This window comes from Salvia hispanica, chromosome 3 (genome assembly GCF_023119035.1).
Source record: "Salvia hispanica cultivar TCC Black 2014 chromosome 3, UniMelb_Shisp_WGS_1.0, whole genome shotgun sequence".
Classification (NCBI taxonomy): domain Eukaryota; kingdom Viridiplantae; phylum Streptophyta; class Magnoliopsida; order Lamiales; family Lamiaceae; genus Salvia; species Salvia hispanica.
Window position 1 is genome coordinate 7,917,499 of NC_062967.1, and position 6,000 is coordinate 7,923,498.

The window sequence follows — 6,000 nt, forward strand, 5'->3', positions numbered from 1 at the left end:
TTACACTGCATAAACAATAAATTAAGAAATTAGAGTATGAAATACTGACCTCGCAATTTAAGCCCAATAAATAAAGCTCAATCAACATATTGGTCTTTCCTTACCGTTAACCCTTGAAATGCTCCTTGTTCTTCATACACAGCTGCATTCTCGTCTCTCAGCCTTAATGTTCTTGCCTTTGATGCATTCTCGTCTCTCCATCCGACCTGCGAATCTCCAGCCTCTGGCAATTCCTCGGGCTCCGTATTGATCTCCTCACATACCTATTGTCTCTCTGCAACCTCCGAATGTAGTATTGGTGTGCTCGTATCAACCCCTCTCCGTTAAGAATCACCTTGACCACAAGGTGAATATCCGGAAAGGTCGCAGAAATGACGTCTAGCAGCTTCAATGAAGACGAGGCCTCATCATCTGACCAACACACCAAAACTTGTTTCTCTAGTTTCCCTGCACGTCACACAACCCTCTCATCCATAAAAGACACGGGTCGGGAAACTGGTCTATAACCCACAAACTCCGCAGGTAGCTTCACTCCATCGACATCCCCAATACCAGCCACAAACTCACATAAAAGGCTAACACGAAATACGTTATGGATCCTACTCCCTTCCGACAAACGCAGATGGTGGGCAACTGGACCTATCCACTGCAGCACTTCAAAAGGCCCATAATATCCCTTCGACAACTTTACATATTGCGGCTTAGCCACCGAATGTTGGCGATGAGGCTGAAGCTTCAGCCACACCAGATCCCCAGGCTTGATTTGTCACAGAATAATAAACTGAACAAAGTGACACGTGCATATGTATATAAATTTGTTTTTAATATTTGTTGGTTATTGCTACATATATTGGTTAAATAATATGTTTGATTTTTGGGTCGTGGAATTAAAGGTAAGATTTATATACACTAAGTTGTGGCTCATATAAACCACTAATATTTTTCATAAATAAGATATCAGTGAAATTATTTATTGACGTGGGTCGTAGGAACTACACGTATTATCAGGTTCGGCGGCTGACGCATTTTTGGCAACATCTCATCCTCAACATTTTTGCGTGTAGATAATTGTATAGTATATAGAGTGGTGAGAGGGTCCCACTACTGTTCAGAATGTTTTAAAATACGTACTTGATAAATGTTGGTTTTGAAATTATATAATATGTGTGTTTTTGTACTTGATAAATGTTGGATTATTTATTTTAAAATTTGGAATTTATTTATAGTAAGTGCGTAAGTCATAAGGGTTTGAGGTGCGACACTAGTGATCCAACTGGTCTTCAACATTTTCCTACTGAGGCTATTCTTACTACTGTATCTCAGACTGATCTTGATCAGAGTCAAAATCTCAATTTTGATGATTTTGTTTTCGATATGGATTTATGCTCCTCTGGGTGGAATTGTTTCAGTAGTATTTCAGCATGAGGCTAATCTTGCTGACATGACACTGACTGATCTTGATCAAGATCAAGTTCTCAATCTTGATGATTTGAATGTGGACAATGAGCAACAATTATGCAAGTTAGGTATTTTAATCTCTATTCATTGTTTATATTAGAGTAAAGGCTAAAATTGGTACTGAACATATGGCCATTTTACGTTTTTGGTTCTAAACATTATCATTTGGATTTTTTGGTCCTGAACATATGAAAATTTGATCATTTTGGTCCTCCGTCAACATTTCCGTTAAAAACTAACGGTCAACGGGTTTAATCTTAATTTTGACCAATATTAAACTTTTTAATTCTAATTTTTTACTCCCTAATTAATTTCCTAATTATTTTAATAATTATTTTAATAATTATTTATTTAAAATCAGATTTAAATAATATAAAAAATAAAATGAAAAAATGTAATTCCTCTTCTCCTACGCCCCAATCTCCGTCTCCGTCCAATCCAACTCAATCACCATCGCCAACAACACCTACCCCACCTTTATCAGCTCCGCCTACGCCCCAATCTCAATCTCCTGAAACTGCACAACATGTTTCAATTCTTGAAAAAAAAGAAAGTTGGGGACTAAGGGGAGGGGGAAGAGAGGGAGCTCCACCACGTCATCGGATTTGGAGGCGGAGCACGAGAGGGAGTGGCGGCGGAGGCGGCGATGCGGCGGGGAGAGGAAGTTGGGGGCGGGGCGGAGGTGGGGTTTAGGGGAGATTAAAGAGGTGGATGGCGATGAAGATTGAGGAGAATGCAGCAGCGCCAATTGATTGAGGGGAATTGATTGGGGAATTATTGATTGGCATGTGGGGATGGAGTTGTGGAGGAGAGTGAGAGTGGAAAATCTGCATTTGATTAAGATGGATGAGGGAGATGGCGGAGGCGGAGCTGTTGCCTTCAACAGAGATGAAGATTGGGGCGTAGGAGAAGAGGAATTACAATTTTTCATTTTATTTTTCATATTATTTAAATTTGATTTTAAATAAATAATTACTAAAATAATTAGGGAGTAAAAAATTAAAATTAAAAGTCTAATTTGGTCAAAATCGGGATTAAACCCGTTGACCGTTAGTTTTTAACGGAAATATTGACGGAGGACCAAAATGATCAAATTTTCATATGTTCAGGACCAAAAAATCCAAAAAATAATGTTTAGGACCAAAAACATAAAATGACTATATGTTCAGGACCAATTTTGGCCTTTACTCTTTATATTATTTCATTTATTTCATGATTTTTTCTAAATTTTACATTGTGTTTTGTACTTTAATATGTGGGAAGCAAATCAAAATACTCGGGAATAGTTGTGGTTGCCATCATTACACATTTAATTCTCATTTGTAGGCTCTCTTACTTTTTGTGATGGACTTGTAGTATGTTATCTAATGTACTAGGATGTTTTCTAATCGTACTCTTTATTATGTCTTATTTGCCACCTAACTAAAAGCTTAGAAATTTTATCTTAATTATCATTAGAGTTAATTGATTTGTGTTGTTTAATAATGTTCCATTTTTTTTTATTTTTTATTTTTGTCTGATTTTCCGTATGATAAGATGAGGAATAAACTGTTGCAATAAATCAGGAAGAGCAAAATGAGTGTAGCTTATCCAGTAATATGAGAATCTCTTCAACAAATATGGACTCTTTTGCGTCACTACCGCATGCAAAATTATAAATTTTCAAATCATGACGCCCATATGAGATTTATATGCTGCTCAGGTAATGGAAAACATATTTAGATCCTTATTATTCATAATAAACCACCTTCCTTCTTTATAACAGGAGGGAACATCTTTTTAAGTCCACGAACTTTGTCAAAGTATCATTTTAGGTCCGTAAACCTTGAAAATATCATTTTAAGTCCATCAACTATGGGTTAATATCATTTGAGGTATTTTGATTTTTTTTTACAAAAATGCCCTTAAGACCTTCAAAGATCAATTTGGACAATTCTTTCGCCAATCATCTTGCGTCAGAGACATAGAATCCAACTATTTTTAACGGCACATTTTTATATTTAAATTCAATTTAGATGTTAATTGATCTCCATTTTGAAATTCATCTCCAAATGACAATCCAAATTAATAGCTATCTAATTTCAAAATAAATAAACTAAATAGAATTCACCCATCACCTATTGCAAGTTATTAAAATGGAGTTTAGATTGAAAAAATAAAATAAAGTATCAAGTCTCAATTCACTATCATTAAATAATTAGTCATCTAATAATTGGAAAACAGAAACATATTTTTTACGGCAAATTTTAATTATATTTAAATTCAATTTGGATGGTAACTGAATTAAATAGTAGTAAAAAAAAATTGTTGGACTCTAGGTCTTTGACGCAAGATGAGTAGCGAAAGAATTGTCCAAATTGCCCTTTGAAGGTCTTAAGGGCATTTTCGTCCAAAAAAAGTTCAAAATACCTCAAATGATATTAACTTGTAGTTCACGGACCTAAAATGATATTTTCAAAGTTCACGGACCTAAAAGGATACTTTGGCAAAGTTTGTAGACCTAAAAAGATGTTCCCTCTTATAACAAAAATGTAATCAGTATACTATCCTATTGTATGAGTTTTACTATTTACAATAAACTCAAACCCATTTTAGTGTAAATATCATATCAAATATGATTTTACTCCAATCATTTACGCTAAACTCAACCTTAAAAGAATATTCTCTATATTATGCATTTTTTACTCACAAAATTAGAAAAACTTTAAGGTTTTGGTTTAGTGCAAACCTAAAGATATGTATTTTTTTCTCAAAAACCAAAAATGAGATTGCTTTTTGAGTACTATTGGAGCTAAATACATATTCCATTTTAGATTTTAGTGTACCCTTGGAGATGGTCTAAGACGAGAGATTGTCAAGTAAAGCTATAAAACAAAAGATTGCATCTCACATAGGAATAAATGAATGGCAAATTATTGTAGAATGTAGTTATAGAACAAAGACTTGCATCTCACACTACAAAAGAATGAACTTACCGAGCACGAACAATATATGCTCGGAATTTTCCTAGCAAAACATTTGATGATCAGTTATTTTAAAATTTTAGTATCAATTTTAATAAATTAAAATCAAATTTTATAAATGGTGAATAGCCTTTTTTTTTAATTTCCGTCTGTGACAATATGTTAACGTCGATTGGATCCTATTCAAGCAATTTTTTTAGTCTACTTAGGACAAAGCCATTAATAATTAAGTAATTAACGAATAACGATCCATATCCTATTGATTCTGAGCCCCAAAAAATAATCTAAACAACCAAATACAAGAAGAAAATATACTAAGAGTATGACATAAAAGTAAAAACATGTGGCTCTGCCCAGGGTCGAACTGGGGACCTTTAGTGTGTAAAACTAACGTGATAACCACTACACCACAAAATCACTTTATACCATTTTGTTTTATTCCTTTTATATGTAAGGAACCTTTCGTTTTCCAGATAATTAATATTCAATTCATTCAAGTCTATAATTTCTTGCAACAAAAAATTGAAAGTACTTTCCCTTTGTATATGGGTAGTAATCTTACTCAAACATGCATATAATTGTTGAACCGTTGCGACCAAACAAACCCCATCTATTTATTCATGATCATTCTTGTCTTGGTTTGCAGATCAGCTCTGACCTGAAATGTTTAATAATCTCTGCAGGTCTACAAATTATGAAAAGGGCCATTGCTTGTTGCTAAATTTGTTTATTGCCTTTTCATTTTCAAAGCCACCATATTACCATCCCATTGTAGCAACTCCTCATATTTTCCTTGATTATTGTTTATATGTATTCAACATTGAGAAAAACAATAGCCTCTGCAGCCCATCTGAAAAAATGCAGTTTTTAATCATGTTTTCTCATCACATTCATTCTGTCTCAACAAAAATGACAAGAAAGCTAAACAGGGAATTCTCTTTTCCAGAAAATGAAGCCACATCATCACCATCTAAAACACTAATCCTCCAAAAGAATTCAAAGAATGAGAGCTAAAACAGAAACAGCCATCTCTACTTTACCATCAAGCATCACCAGTGTTTCAAAAACCACTCAAACTCAAACCTAAACCTATTCAGATTTGCCGTTACTCTTCACCGATAGGCTTCTCTTCATCCGGCTAAAAGGCCCAACCGCCCCATCCATAATGTACATGTAGATCACCTGACTCCAAGACCTATACGAATCCAAGCCATCATAATACTCGGGTGCAATCTCCTTCAACTTGTGCAGCATTCCCGGGAACCTTAAGTCATGGTGCTCGAGGTACCCCACGTTTCCCTGTCATCAGATTCAAAGGGCCATAAAACCAATAGGTCTCTTTTACTCGGGTTAAAAAATAGTGTTCAAAATAAGGCCACCCAAGGGGGCATCCCACCTCCAACAAATGTAAAAGATCAAATAACCCAATGCCTTCCCCCCCCACAGATACACCACACCAACATCCGCCTGCCTGCACAATCAAGTTGACAAACTCCCACAGCCCCGGAGGCTTTGGTTTGAGAAACAGAGGGCGAAGAGCGTAAAAGAACAGCTGCATTATGACCCAAATTGATTTGGT

The 6,000-nt window shown here is 35.2% G+C and overlaps 1 non-coding gene across 1 annotated transcript; it reads right to left on the reverse strand.

Annotated features, from left to right (window-relative positions):
- Positions 1-4,765: 4,765 nt before the first annotated feature.
- Positions 4,766-4,838, reverse strand: TRNAV-UAC. Its single transcript has one exon. It is a non-coding gene; the product is annotated as a tRNA-Val (tRNA).
- Positions 4,839-6,000: the final 1,162 nt, after the last annotated feature.